General features: G+C 43.2%; 2 non-coding genes across 2 annotated transcripts; both read right to left on the bottom strand.

Annotated features, from left to right (window-relative positions):
* Positions 1-4,627: 4,627 nt before the first annotated feature.
* On the bottom strand, positions 4,628-4,707 carry TRNAL-UAG (transfer RNA leucine (anticodon UAG)). The gene has a single exon. It is a non-coding gene; the product is annotated as a tRNA-Leu (tRNA).
* Positions 4,708-5,291: 584 nt separating this feature from the next.
* Positions 5,292-5,372, bottom strand: TRNAL-UAG (transfer RNA leucine (anticodon UAG)). The gene has a single exon. It is a non-coding gene; the product is annotated as a tRNA-Leu (tRNA).
* Positions 5,373-16,495: the final 11,123 nt, after the last annotated feature.

Below are 16,495 nucleotides of genomic sequence, written 5' to 3' on the forward strand. Positions count from 1 at the left end.
GAGCTCGGTATCCGGCAAGAGGAATACCGACTCTACTGCGACAGTCAAAGTGCCATCCACCTTGCTATGAATGCGGCCTACCATTCCCGGACGAAGCATATCCAGCGGAGGTATCACTGGATCCGGGAAAGAGTAGATGACCAGGAGTTTGCATTGACAAAGATCCACACGACCGAGAACGGGTCAAATATGCTGACCAAAGTGCTAACACCCGACAAGCTGGACGCATGCCGGAAGAAGATCGGGTTGGTAAGACACCCCATGCCGGAGTGAAGGGGGAGTTTGTTGGGAAACAGGTCCCTCCGGATGGGAAGGGAGAAGAACAGTGCCGACGAACAAACTCAGCCGAGGCCGAAACCGTATGAGGAGGACCCGGCTACGGAGAGCCGGATGGTGCAGGCCCGGTATGAGCCTGATGAGGAGTACCCGGTTACGGAGAGCCGGATGGTGCAGACCTGGCATGAACCGGATGAGGAGTACCCGGCTACGGAGAGGCGGATGGTGCAGACCCGGTATGAACCAGATGAGGAGTACCCGGTTACGGAGAGCCGGATGGTGCAGACCCGGTATGAACTGGAGGAAGAGACATATTCGTAAATATGTTTCTGAGAGCCCATTGTGGCTATATTCGTAAATAGCCGAAAAGTCATATTAGTATAAATATGACTTAGGGCAAACTAATATGTAGGGTTGTTGTTATTTTTCTTGTTGGTGCAAGAAGAAGAGATAGTACGTAACGTTGTACAGAGAGAGAGAGAAAGAGGTCGATGCCTCTGTTGTAACCGCCGCCTGTGGCGAAGATCGTGAGTCCGAGGTCGTTGCCTCCGTGAACTCACTGTTTTGTACATTCATACATAGTGACAGTTTGCAGCCTGTGGGCTGCCGTGGTTTTTCCCCTAGTTTGGGGTTTTCCACGTAAACCTCCTGTGTACCATTTCTCTTCTTTGTGTCACGTTTCATTACCTATTTTTCTGTGTATGAAAAGAATCTCGGTTGTGGTCGAGTCTTGCACATAAGGAACGTCCAGTTCCTAACAAGCACCTCGAGCACCTCCGCGTGGATGCTCGGCGTCACCACTCAAGGGAATCTTGACAACCGTCTGTCCTCCGGGATCTCCCTCATGATCATTTCGGCCCGATAGGCCTCCAAATAGCTTCTGGTATTCTTCCCACCGAATCGGCCTATGGTGCCGACAATCGATTCTATGTCCCTATCAAGGGCACTCGTTCCCTCACGAGCACTAACTAGCCGGTTGACGACTACTGCCATAGCTTCAGCAAGCTCGGATCCCCTCATCTTCAACTCCTTTGCCACCTTCTTTCACGCCGAGTTCACCAAATATGTCGTATTGTTACACTCTCACGTGTGAAATGAGGCAGGACCGCGGGGGCCCTGAACCAAGGAGCGTGAGAAAGGAGAGGGAGAGCGATTCATGGAAACAGAGAGAGAGAGAGACAGGAGCGGAAAATTCAATTACAACGTCAACAACGATTACAACGGGCAAGCCGGCAACTGACCCAAAACGGAGGTTCCACGCACACACACGGACGACACAGAGAACGCACGGTGGAGCCTCTGCTGGAAGCACACGGGCTTACACACAGCAGAAGCAACCGACACGGAAACGTAGTGGAGAGCAACGGTGGAGGAGAGAGCTCGGTCCCCAATCCAACAACACTTCATCCTCACCAAAACGCGATACTTTCTTCTCCTTCTCCCCTCCCTTTTATAGGTAATCGAGGAGGCCGTTACATCAAAACAGATTAACTTTATTCTCTGTCCTTTCCGACAAAGATACGCATCGATGCCCTAGACAATTAATACCCTTCCTAGTACATATGTACATCAGCCGATCTATTCCTAGATATGTACAATTCATTAACACACACACGCGCGAAAAGGATTGGGTCATGCCTCCTCCCCTTGATTCCTCCTAGGGGCGGTTTTGTCCACGACAACGTAGTGTGCGGACTACACTACGACAACGTGGAAAACCCTAACAGGGAAAAACCACGGCAGCCCACAGACTCCAACTATCACTATATGAGAGGAAATACAAAGTGTAGGCACAGAGGCAACGACCTCGTGCTTGGGATCTTCGCCAGATGGCGGTTACAACAGAGAGTGCTCGTGGCTACTCTCTCTGTCACTGTCTATACAATAGTTACAACAATATGACATCTCTACCTATAAAGCGATTTCCCTAAGTCATATTTATACTTATATGAACTTAGGGCTATTTACAAATATAGCCTCAATAGGCTTGCTCAAGACATATTAACAAATATGTCTCTCTTCTGGTTCTCACCGGGTTCTCTTCATTCATCACCGTATCCCATCCGGAGGGACCGATTTCCCTACAATCTCCCTCTTCTCTCCGGCATGGGATGTCTTGTCAACCCGATCCGCTTTCAGCATGTGTCTAGCTTGTCAGTTGTCAAGACCTTGGTCAGCATGTCCGACCCGTTCTACTATGCGTGGATCTTCGTTAGCATGAACTCTTGATTTTCTACTCTCTCTCGGATCCAGTGGTACCTCCGTTGGATATGTTTCGTCCGGGAATGGTAGGCCGCGTTCTTTGCAAGGTGGATGGCACTTTGACTGTCACAGTAGAGCCGGTATTCCTCCTATTGGATTCCTCGCTCTCCGATGAAGTCCTTCATCCAGATTATCTCCATGCCGTCTTCTACAGTTGCCATGTACTCCACCTCCGTGGTTGACAACGTAGCCTCGGCTGCCACGAAATAGCTCCCCCTACATAAGTCATGACATATCCGGATGTAGACCGGTTGGTATCTGCATCAGCTAACATATCCGAATCCGTGAATCCGTCAAGTTGAGGATTACTGGAGCCGAACCGGAGGCACATACTCGAGGTGCCTTTCAAATACCGGAGTATCCACTTGACCACATTCCAGTGCTCTCTTCCGGGATAGCTCATGAACCGGCTCCCCACTCCGACTGCATATCCAATATCCGGTCGGGTACACACCATTGTGTACGTTAAGCTCCTGACGGCAGAGGCATACGGTATCTTCATCATATCCGCCTTCTTTGCCTTTGTCCTCGGGCTCTACTTTCCGGATAGCTTGCAGTTTGCCGGAAGTGTCAATCCGACCTGTTTCACATTCGACATGTTGAACCGTTGAAGCACTTTCGTCACATACTTTTCCTGTGACAGCCACTACAACTTCTTCGACCGGTCCTAGATGATGTGCATACCCAATATCTGTCTTGCCGAACCCAAGTCTTTCATTGAGAAAGTTCGGTTCAAAGCCTTCTTCAGCATCCGGATCTTGCCTTTGTCTCGTCCAATGATCAGCATATCATCCACATAGAGTATTAGGAAATCTCCTTCCCTTTCAGTCCGTATAAGCTCTTCTTCAACCGCATACCAGGTTCTCCTTCCCTTTCTTCATGAATCCATCTGGTTGTTGCATGTAGATTTCTTCATGATGAAACATAGAGCAAACTCTATGTCAGCCTCTATCTCAACTAGTGCCTCCGGTCCGGAAGATGTATGGTTCGTCGATTCCGGTGTCTCAAACCATATGACATCACATCAAGAATGGTTCCGAGAACTTCAAGAGCCGCACTGACCCGGCTATGTCGAAACCGGAATTGGCAATGCTAGATTTTTTCAATTCGTTAATGACAACTATGCGATTTGAACCCACGCCCTCTCGGATTGGAGCCTAAATTCAATGCCTTAAACCACTCGGTTAAATTGTCATTAAGATGATGACATCAAAAGAAGTACATCATTCATAAAATTGCATAAGAGTGTAACGAAAGAGAGTGATATTTGAAGTGGTGTCTATTTCAGTGGGTGGGCAACAATGTTAAGCGCACAATGTGTAATGCAAGCACACAAGGACTATGTCAAAGAAAGAATATGTTTAAAGTTTTCTACGGCCTTGTTTTGGAGAAGAAAAACATAATAGTTGTTCCATGAAAATTTTGGTAATGCTAGATTGTTTCAATCCACTAATGACAACCGTGGGATTTGAACCCACGCCCTTTTGTATTGGAGCCTAAGTCAAACATCTTGCACCACTTGGCCAAATTGTTGATGACATCAAAAGAAGTGCACACTTGATAAAGTTGTAAAAGAGTGTTAAAATAGAGAGTAAAGTTCTCACTGGGAAACAATGTTAAGCAAATCAATATGCAATGCAACCAGTAGATCTAAGAGGGGATGTTTTAATATTTTCTAGCGCCCTGTTTTGTACAAGAATAACGTAGTAGTTATTTCATGAAATGTTTGGTAATGCTAGATTATTTTAATTCGTTAATGACAACTGTGGGATTTGATCCCATGCCCTTTCGGATTGGCGCCTAAATCCAACGCCTTAGACCACTCGACCAAATTGTCGATGTATTGATGACATCAAAAGAAGTATACCATTGATAAAATTGCAAAATAGTGTTAAAAAACAGAGTTATATTTTAAGTGGTGTCAATTTAGGTCAACGGGCAACAATGTTCAACACATCAACGTCCAAAGCAAGTATTAGGTTGAAGAAAGGACACACTTATAATTTTTTATCGCCTTTTTTTGTAGAAGAATAACATATTTGTTATTTCATGAAACGTTTGGTAATGCTAAATTTTTTCAATTCTCTAATGACAACTGTGGGATTTGAACCCACGCCCTCTTGAATTGGAGCCTAAATCCAACGCCTTAGACCACTCGGCCATATTGTCATTGAGTCGATGACATCAAAACAAATGCACACTTGATAAAGTTTCAACAGAGTGTTTAAAAAGAGAGTGATATTTTATGTGGTGTCAATTTCGGTTTCTAGGCAACAATGTTAAGCACATCAATGTGCAATGCAAGCACTAGGTCGAAGAAAGGACACAATTAAAAAATTGTATGGCCCTCTTTTGTACAAGAATAATGTAGTACTTATTTCATGAAATGTTTGGTAATGCTAGATTATTTTAATTCGCTAATGACAACTTTGGGATTTGTACCCACGGTCTTTCGGATTGGAGTCTAGATCCAATGCCTAAGACCACTAGACCAAATTGTCAATGCATTGATGACATTAAAAGTAGTACACCTTTGATAAAATTGCAAAATAGTGTTAAAAAAGAGAGCTATATTTTAAGTGGTGTCAATTTAGCTCAACTGGCAACAATATTTAGCACATCAACGTGTAATGCAAGTTTTAGATCGAAGAAAGGACTCGCTTACAATTTTTTATGGCCCTTTTTTGTACCAGAATAACATATTTGTTATTTCATGAAAAGTTTGGTAATGCTAAATTCTTTCAATTCTCTAATGACAATTGTGGGATTTGAACCCACGCCCTCGTCGGATTGGAGCCTAAATCCAACGCCTTGGACCACTCGGCCAAATTGTCATTGTGTCGATGACATCAAAACAAGTACACACTTGATAATGTTTCAAAAGAGGGTTAAGAAAGAGAGTGATATTTTATGTGGTGTCAATTTCGGTGTCTAGGCAACAATGTTAAGCACATAAATGTGCAATGCAAGTACTAGGTCGAAGAAAGGACACAATTAAATTTTTTTATGGCCCTCTTTTATACAAGGATAACATAGTAGTTATTTCATGAGGGCCCAGGAGAATGGTTTTGGGCGAACTCGAGGGTCCCGGAGATTCTGTTGTTGCTCGGATGGTGCTGAGAGGAATAATAACATGGCTTCGTTAGTATGGTTAACTTGCAAAATAATGTTGGACAGGGTCTGAACCAGTTGATCGATTGGCAATGTGGGTTGATGTTCTTGAATTTGTTGTTCTTGCCGCTATAGCAAGCACCGCGTGCTTGGCATTCGAAGATAACGCAATATCTTCATCAAATCGGCTTCCGTATGTCAAAATCGGACAACTCCCTCTACATACGAAGCGATTCTGCAAGTCTGATCGTCATCATCTTATATGTGGATGACCTAGTTGTGGAAGTGTTTTTAGAATCTAAGCCATTGAACATTAGGAGAATATAAAGTATAGATAATTCACCTTTTGAGGATAAGAACACGAACTAAGACCTTAGGGAAGAAGTCAAAAGTAAAAATACGAGACCAAGAGAAAAGTAAAAAGAGAAAACGCAGACTATAAAAAACAGTAAAAATAGAATGGTCATAACTCCCTCGTTGTTTATCCAAATATCACGTTTAAATATGGATTAGAAAGCTTGTAAAAAGAGCTTTCTATAGCTTTTTAAATCGCTTAATTTGGATATCGGATAAGGGAGATATGACGATTAGAAGGTCGATGTGTCATAGCTAAAAATAGGGAGATAAAAAGCTTCTAAAAATAGCATGAACGTGGATAAGAAGAGGAAGGTTATAAAAGAAGAAGTGATATTAGTGAAGAGGGAGGGCTAAGAGTGAAGGCCAAAGAGTGGATGAGGAGTGTTAGGAAGAAGTGTCTTTGTGGAAGAGGAAGTGTCTTAGAAGAGGAAGGTCTTTGGTTTTAGTTCAATGTGGAGTTTGTCTCCTTTGTATTCTCTTGATGTTGGAATATCAGAACTGTCATGAGATGGCAAGACTCGAACCCATGACCTTATGGTATATGGGTCGAGCTCTTAACCATCTCACCATCTATTGTAATTCATAGAATATTATTTTCATTTATGTTTTATTATAAAAAAGTAATGTATATTCCAGATTTCTCTGGAACATTCTAGAAGCTTCAGGATTATTCCTGAGAACACTATAAAAGAAGGCACTAAGCATTATGTTGAACCAAATTGGTTCAACACCAGTCTTAAGCCTCTTAGTCGATTTGTACTTATCTTTCATATAATATAAGAGCTGCTGTCATCATCCTATTTCTCTCTCTCTCTCTCCTCTTCTCACTTCCTCTCTCTCGGGAATCTTACGCAGTCCCGTCCTCTTAGTACTAATAGTACTACTCTTCTTAGTACTAATACCATCTCTGTTTTAGTACTATTCCTGACAGTTTGAACCAATTTTTTCCTCTAGCCTACTTGTCACTCTCCCTCATCCTCCTACCCTTTCCCCTATACTATGGCTACCGTTAGCGCCCAAGAATACCAATCCGTTTTCTCCGAGCTACAGTGCCTAAAAGAAAAGTTTGTTGCCTTGGAACAAGAAAACCAACGGCTGATAGGGGATCTGCAACAAATCGCTCTAGAAAAACAACAAACGCAACAACAACATGGGGAGTTAGCGTTACGGGTACAACAACTCGAAGCAGCGTTGCAACAACAAGGATCCAGTCCCCAAGGATTTCATAAAGAGCCCAAGATTGGACTTCCTGTGAAATTTGATGGAACGCGTTCGCAATTTCGGGGATTCCTTAATCAGGTACGCTTAGTCATCCAGATGCATCCTTCCCGATATCCCACTGATGCATCTCGAGTCGGCCTAATAGGCACGCTACTTAGCGGCTCAGCCTTGGCATGGTTCGCTCCGCTTCTAGAAAAACAATCGCCCTTGCTTAATAACTTTGAAGATTTTATTGGTGAGTTTAAAGCCTGCTTTGGAGACACCGACAGCATCAGGACGGCGATCAACAAGATCCGGCGATTGCGTCAAGGCGATCGTCCAGCCTCTGCCTACGCGGCGGATTTCCGCCTACTTGCTTCAGATATACCCTGGGATGATCAAGCACTAATGGAGCAGTTTCGCTATGGCTTGCGAAACGATGTCAAAGATCTACTTCTAACTTTCCCCGAAGAACCAAAGTCTCTTACGGAGGCAATCAGTCGAGCAGTTCGATGTGACAACCGCCTTTTTGAACGGCGTTCAGAACGTCAATTACAGATACCACGCTCTAGGCCAGAGCCCACTTACGCCGCAGTCGCGGCTAAACCGTTTGCACGAGACATACCTCAAGCAAATACTTCGACACCGATGGAGATCGATACCATGCGTCGACGCGGCCCGTTATCGGAAGAAGAAAAGCAACGACGACGTGCCAATCGATTATGCCTTTATTGCGGTGGACCAGGACATATCGCCATCAATTGTCCCCATAGGCCAAGAAGACAGGTAAATCAAATTGTCGCCTGTACTAAACCTGAGTCAATTCTTCCCTTCGGAGTGTCTGATAGTAGTAATAGTACTAATAGAGTGTCAGATAGTATTCATAGTACTAATAGCCCAAGTATCTCAAATAAATTTGAAATCCTTAGTCAATTAGATGAAGAGTTAAACGATTGAGTCCAGCCAAAATAGGAGCCATTTGGTTGGACAGCAGCCCTAGATCTGTACAGCCCATTAGTGGTTCCATTCCTTCCAAGCAAGTTAGCAATGTGTTCCTAGCCCAAGTCATTGTTAGTACTAAAAGTACTCCCCCAGTACCCGTCCTAGCACTTTTAGATTCCGGAGCTAATTCCTGTTTCATGGATCGAAATTTTGCCCAAGCTTCTCAGATATCCTTAAGAAAACTTCCTTGTCCCGCATCTGTAGTGGTCATTGATGGTCGTCCCATTGCTTCCGGGAATATTGTAGAAGAATCAGAACCCATTCAAGTTGTCCTAGGTAGTTTTGTGTGTATAATATCGTTTAATATAATTAGTAGTCCAGAGCATCCCATTGTCCTAGGATTACCTTGGCTTGAGTTACATAATCCAGTCATAGATTGGAGAACAAGAGAAGTCCGATATCGACCACCCCAAGAATCAACTCGCCGAGTTTCGACCATTTCACTCCATCAACTACGCGAAGAAGGACCCAAGGAGGCAATGTTCCTATTTTCCATATCAGTACATCCTTCCAACACTATTAAGAAGGACTCCTCAGTACAACTTCCGGCAAAATATCATCCTTATGCCGATGTATTTGACAAGGTAAAAGCCGGTACCCTTCCTCATCACCGTCCCTATGACTGTCCCATCGATTTACAACCAGGAACCGAGCCACCATGGGGACCAATTTACAACCTATCACCCACCGAGTTAGAAGTCCTTCGAGCCTACATAGAGGAGAACTTGGCAAGCGGGTTCATCCGTCATTCGAAATCTCCGGCCGGTGCACCCATCTTCTTTGTTAAGAAGAAAGATGGCTCACTTCGTCTTGTCGTTGATTACCGCGGATTAAATAAAGTCACCATCCGGAATAGGTATGCACTTCCTCTTATATCAAGTCTTTTAGAGCGAGTTAATGGTGCCAAGTTTTTTACTAAAATCGACCTACGCGGAGCGTATAATCTCGTGCGGATCCGACCGGGAGATGAGTGGAAGACCGCTTTTCGCACGCGGTATGGGCATTTTGAGTATACTGTTATGCCGTTTGGCCTAACCAATGCACCCGCAGTCTTCCAACACATGGCAAATGATATATTCAGAGACCTCTTGGATATCTGTTTGATCATTTATCTGGATGATCTGTTGATTTATTCGAAGACCCAGGAAGAGCACGACTCTCATGTACTATTAGTACTAAAGCGACTCCGCGAGAATGGTCTTTATGCCAAGCTAGAAAAATGTAGCTTTGACTGCAAGCAAGTGGAATTTCTAGGCTACGTCATCTCCTCAAAGGGCATCGCCATGGATCCAGCTAAGATCCAAACTGTACTAGAGTGGCAAATTCCACGGTCGGTACGAGATGTACAATGTTTTCTAGGTTTTGCTAACTTCTACCGTAAGTTTATACAGGATTACTCGAAGATTATTTTACCTCTCACACAACTTACGAAGAAGGGCCAAGCATTTCTTTGGTCCATTGAAGCAGATATGGCTTTTCGGCATCTTAAGAAAGCCTTTACATCAGCACCGATTCTAGCTCATGTGGATACAAGCAAACCATTCATCATGGAGGCCGACGCATCAGATTTCGCCCTCGGTAGCATCCTTTCTCAACAAGGTGATAAAGAAGAGTTGCATCCGGTGGCTTTCCATTCGCGCAAATTCGATGCTGCAGAAATCAACTACGAAATATATGACAAGGAGTTATTAGCCATCGTGGATTCATTTGTACAATGGCGGCATTTCTTAGAGGGCTCTCCACATCAGGTCATTGTCTTCAGCGATCATAAAAATCTTGCTTATTTTCAGAACGCTCGCGTACTAAATCGACGGCAAGCTCGGTGGGCGCAATTCCTCACGCGTTTCGACTTCAAAATCACATATCGACCGGGGAAGCAGCAAGGAAAAGCAGATGCACTATCACGACGTTCATATCTTGCACCTCGTCCTGGTGAAGCAACATTTGATAATCAAAAGCAAGTAATCTTGGGACCAACACGATTGCACACGACGCGGATTTTTCACACCCCGATGGATTCACGGATTATCGATGACATACGTGCAACCTTGAAGACGGATAGTTTTGCTCAAGACATCCTGGCGCACATTGATACTTCTCGGGCATCCTGTTCTCAGTCTCAACAACCAGGTATTGACTACCGACAATTCGAATATCATGATGGTTTGTTATTCTTTAAAAAGCGCGTATATGTCCCCGATTGCTCCTGTCGCCTTCAAATTGTCCAACATTGTCACGACACCCATACGGCGGGACATTTCGGTAGTACTAAGACGTTGGAGCTAGTGCAGCGATCTTTTTGGTGGCCCCACATGCGCCGTTTTGTCGACGACTACGTTCGGACCTGTGATGCTTGCTGCCGAGCAAAGATGCCACGACACCATCCATATGGCTTGTTGGAACCTTTACCAATTCCAAGTAAGCCATGGCAGTCTATTTGTCTTGATTTTATCACAGATCTGCCGGTCTCGAAAGGGTTCGATGCTATCCTAACCGTCGTCGATCGATATACGAAGATGGCACATTTTGTGCCATGTACTAAAGCCATCACTAGCGAGGAAACCGCCGCTCTTGTTATGCGTGAGGTTTTTCGGCATCATGGCCTCCCAGACAGTATTATCAGTGACCGAGGCCCGCAATTTGTCTCCAAATTTTGGCAGCATCTCTTCAAGATGCTCAAGGTCTCCTGCAACCTCTCCTCCGGCTACCATCCTCAGACCGACGGACAGGCGGAACGAACAAACCAAACGCTGGAGCAATATCTCCGGTGTTTCCTGAGTTATCAACAGGACGATTGGGCCGAGATTCTCCACTTTGCGGAGTTTGCGTATAATAATGCTATTCACTCCTCGACTCGGGTCTCCCCATTTTTCGCTTATACCGGTTTCCATCCTCGCTGGTCGGTGATCGACACTCCGGAGCTACCTACCAACCCTCGTGTCGAGGATCATTTGGAGAGGCTACGCAAGATCCAGATGGATCTCTCTACTCACCTTTGTCATGCTCAACACACACAGAAGACTTATGCGGATCGTCATCGGATTCCCTCCTCTTTTGCCATCGGAGATCGAGTATGGCTCTTACGTCGTCACATCAAGACTACTCGACCGTGCGACAAGTTGGATTATCGACGACTCGGTCCTTTCCGTATTACGGGGAAGATTAATGATGTCACCTTCCGCCTTGATCTCCCTCCGCAGCTTCTGATACATCCGGTTTTCCATTGTTCTCTTCTTGAACCTTATAAAGCAAACACCATTCCCGATCGTGTGACACCACCGCCGCCCCCACTGGAGTTGGACGCCGGCCCGGAGTATGAAGTTGCTGCCATCCTTGATTCCAAACTTGTTCGCAACAAACTCTATTACTTGGTCGATTGGCTCGGTTATAGTCCGAGCGAACGTACTTGGGAACCCGTCGAGAATGTTGCCAATGCACAAGATCTTCTTGCTGATTTCCACCGAAAGTATCCGGACAAACCCGGTCCGCAAGTAGCGCTGACTCGTTCCACTCGTCGTCTTTAAGGGGGAGATAGTGTCATGAGATGGCAAGACTCGAACCCATGACCTTATGGTATATGGGTCGAGCTCTTAACCATCTCACCATCTATTGTAATTCATAGAATATTATTTTCATTTATGTTTTATTATAAAAAAGTAATGTATATTCCAGATTTCTCTGGAACATTCTAGAAGCTTCAGGATTATTCCTGAGAACACTATAAAAGAAGGCACTAAGCATTATGTTGAACCAAATTGGTTCAACACCAGTCTTAAGCCTCTTAGTCGATTTGTACTTATCTTTCATATAATATAAGAGCTGCTGTCATCATCCTATTTCTCTCTCTCTCTCTCCTCTTCTCACTTCCTCTCTCTCGGGAATCTTACGCAGTCCCGTCCTCTTAGTACTAATAGTACTACTCTTCTTAGTACTAATACCATCTCTGTTTTAGTACTATTCCTGACAAGAACATTCTTATTTCTTGTTCGCTTTCTCTATCTTTTTTCTTAGTTTCTTGAGTTATACTCTCTAATCATAATTACCTAGAGCTATATAATATATTATGATTTTCAATTCCATCTAATCGGTTTGGTCAAGCCCTCATATAGTGTATAACTATCTATTATCTTATACACCCTATCATTTTGGCGCTCCAGGGAGGGCGGATCCTTTCCGTATAGGAGGGAGAACTTATCATTTAATTGTGTTACTATATTACATTAACTTAGCTATGCAATTTGCATTTTCAGGTGAAAGAACACAAGATGCGGGTGCCTTTTTGGCATCTTTTGAGCATCATGCTGTCTCTATTGGACGCATCACCGACAATGAGAAGTTACCTTTATTGGTAGCTACATTCTATGGTCGAGCTCGAGATTGGTATGACTCTCTTCCTCCAAACCAACAGGGAGCATATCAATTGTTGGTGCACCAGTTTCGTGCCAAATATATTCAACGACGAAGTGCAACCGAAGTAAGGGAAGAGCTATTTCGACTAAAGATGGAATCACCAATTGGTTTCACTGAGTATGAAAGAAATTTCAAGGATTTGTGGACTACATGGATTCGTCTTCGTGGCGGCACTGAAGACGAGTGGTTTAAAATGGAACGATTCAAGATGGGTCTTGATATGTATTTCCGTTTGGAAGCAAACTTGAAGGATCCCACATCGTTTCAAGCTCTTATCCAAGTTTGTCAAGCTTATGATCGACAAGTGAAGATGATGAGCTCCTTGGGGGATCCCCAAATGACGGCTTTGGGTGCAAATTTGATGCCTCGTGCCAACTTTCAAGCCTCATCTTCAATTGTGCATGGGGGACAAGTGTTTCCAAATGTGTATACCACCACAACAATAAACCCAACAAGTATATCCCAAGAAGTTGAACAAGTGAGGAGTGAACAAGATACCATGGCATTGGTAAATCGGCGCTTTGATGAAGTGATGACCCACTTGCGACAATCCCAAGCAATTCACAACACTATTCCCGATGGTGGTGGCTCTAGAGGGCATCACGGTGTAATTTGTTATTCTTGTCAAGAGGAGGGACACATCTCAACAAGATGTCCTCATCGACAACAAAGAGGCATGGGAAGAGGCATTTATCAAGTGCAAAGGAATGGACAACGACCTAACAACAATGAAGTCGAAGGAAACGTAACACTCCCTATGGCTCAGGTTCCTACAATTCCTCATAATGTGAATCTTCTTAATTTTATTGATGATAGTGATAATTCTTTTGAAGTAGCTCCTGTGAAAAGGACAAGGTCCTCGCAAAAGGAGAAAGAAGTTGAAGGAGAATCTAGTGCCTCAAGACAAAAGAAGAAGTCTAAGGAGAATGAGAAAGAGGAAAAATTGAGAAGGAGACACTCTAGAAGAAAGATCAAGATGGAGGACATTCCTATGGGTGAAGGTGTAGAAGCTTTCAATTTGAAGCATGAGTTGATTTCAAGTGGACCAAGGATAACATGGCCGCAACTTCTCCAATTATCTCCCACATTACGAAAGGAGTGGGGGCGACTTGCAAGTATTCGCCAAAGTCGGAAGACTGTGCATTATGTGGGAATCGTGCGAGTAGAAGATCGAAAGGACATACGACCCACCATCCCCGTCTCCATCAAAGGGTTTCACATCAAAGATGCGTTGGTTGATAGTGGTGCTAGAGTAAGCTTGATTTCTGAATTTGTGGTAAACAAAGTGGGAATTCCTATAAGTAGGTCATCTTCGGCAAGAGTGGCTGTAGCCGATGGTGGAGTGGTCCATTGCATTGGCATAGTGGAGGATGTTGTCATCAAGTGTTTTGGGGTAAGCATTTCCATGGATTTTCATGTAATACCACTAAAAGGACCGTCATATTCTTTGGTACTAGGACGACCATGGATGCAAGAACTCAATGTTGTCCAAGATTGGAGCAAAGGTTTGATGACCATAACGCCATCAAAAGGAGTGAGCATACATTATGATATGCGGCAACAAAGACTTATTGAGAAAGAAGAAGATGGAATAACTGAATATGATAGTGGGTCCGCATATGAAAGTGATGAAAGTGAAGATTCCTCGTCAGAATGGGAAATGACCACATCATATGCCGTTTTGAAGGAAGAAGATGATGAAGGAGGTTTAATTACTATGGAGCAAAAAGAGAAGATGATTTCTAAAGATCTTAAAGGGCAAGAGAGGCAACAATTTATTAATTTGATTTCTGAATTTCCTAACCTTTTCATTAGTGATTATGCTCATATTAGGGGTGTAGATGTCATCCAACATCACATAAATCTAAAGGAGGGTACAACTCCCGTTGCGCAAAAGTTGCGAAGGCTAGGTCACGTGCAAAAGGAGGCCTTATTAAAGGAAGTCAAAGCTTTGTTGCGTGCACAATTCATTTACCCAGTGGAAGATTCTGAATGGGTTTCGCCCATTGTGGTGGTACCTAAAAAGAATGGAAAATGGAGGGTTTGTGTTGATTACAAACCTCTAAATGCGGCTACCAAGAGGGATCACTTTCCTCTTCCTTTCCAAGATGAAATATTAGATGAAATTGCGGGTCATGAAATGTACTCTGTTTGTGATGGCTATTCAGGTTATTTTCAAATTCGTATTGCGGAAGAGGATCAAAAGAAGACGACATTCATCACTCCATGGGGATGCTTTGCATATCGATGCATGCCCTTTGGACTCACAAATGCTGTTTTTACATTTAATCGTCTTGCTATTCATGTATTCCAACCATTCTTTGGAAAGTTTGTTAGAGTCTTTATGGATGACTTTGCAATTTATAGTAGCAGGAAAGACCATTTGGAAAAGGTTCGCTTGGCATTCAAAAGATTGGAGGAATGCAAAATGCAACTCAACCCAGAGAAGTGTCACATAGGTGAAAAGGAGGTGGTGATGCTTGGTCATGTGGTGCCTCAAGAAGGAATCAAAGTTGATAGCTCAAAGATTGAAGCAATTCAAAAGCTGACAACACCCACGAGTATCAAAGATTTGGAGGTATTTGTTCAAAAAGTTCGTTACTTTGAACGATTCATTCATATGTTGGCCCAAATTCTCTATCCTTTTCGCATTATTCTTCACACCAACAACTTCTTGTGGACATCTACAACTGAAGAGCAATATGTAAGAATAAAAAAACTATTATGTAATGCTCCTATTCTAAAGCCACCTGATAGAACATCTACCTTCTTTCTTTCTCTTAGTGTTGGATCTCATGCTATAGGAGCCATTCTTATGCAACAAGATTCTGAAAATAGGCTTATGCATCCTATATATTTTATTAGTAAAGCCATGTCTGATGTAGAGAAAGAATTCTTAGAAGTAGAAAAGTGGATGTTAGCTCTTATATATGCTTGTAAAAAGTTTAGAAGCTTTCTACTACCTCATCATTTTGTAATAATCACTAGCATGTCATTACTCCCATATGTACTTCAACATGTGAGCATTTCAGCACGAATTGCTAAATGGGCTCTACTATTGGCGGAGTTTGATTTTGAAGTCAAATTGGAATCAACTATGCGTGCCGAATTGGCGGATCTTCTCACCTTTAGAGAAACCTTTCATGAAGAAGACTTGGTAAAGCTACGAAAGGCACTTCCCGAGCCGGATATGGAGGATGCATTCACCTTATTCTTTGATGGGGCATTTCGCAAAGCCACAAACATAGCCGTGGGTGGGATTATTCTCAAGGATCCTCAAGGAGACAGAGTAAAAAGTGAAGGTATTACATTAAGTGGTGTGAATTCAAATAATGAAGCGGAGTATGCTACCTTGTGTTATGGTCTTCGTCTATGTAAAGCTATGAAGATAAAAAGATTAATTCTTAAGGGTGATTCCTTATTGGTAATTAAACAAATTCAAGGCAATTGGAAATGTCAAAGTGATGGGCTTAGAAATTTTTATAAAGAAGCAATGAGTCTACTAAGGTCTTTTGAAAAGATACAGGTTAAGCATGTGGGGAGATTATACAATAAAGAAGCGGATGCATTAGCTCAAGCCCAATTAGATAAGATCAAGGAAGGTTTCGTTGGTGTTTTGGAGACGTGCAAAGATGTAGACTCCCTAGAGGAAGTACATAATTTTCTTAATAAAGGAGAGTTTCCAAATAACCTCAATGCTTTGCAAAGAAAGCGTTTGGTGGCAAAGGCTTCACAATATCATTTGGTGGGTGAAGATTTGTACAACAAAGGGAAAGATGGAGTTTTACGAAGAGTTCCTAACAAAAGCGAGATTATAAAGATACTCTTTAAGTTGCATGAAGAAGTTTGTGGTGGGCATTTAGCCCATGATATAATG

This window comes from Azolla caroliniana, unplaced genomic scaffold, assembly GCF_043228905.1.
Source record: "Azolla caroliniana isolate FFs.n. ecotype wild unplaced genomic scaffold, voAzoCaro1.0.p SCAF_9, whole genome shotgun sequence".
NCBI classification, from domain to species: domain Eukaryota; kingdom Viridiplantae; phylum Streptophyta; class Polypodiopsida; order Salviniales; family Salviniaceae; genus Azolla; species Azolla caroliniana.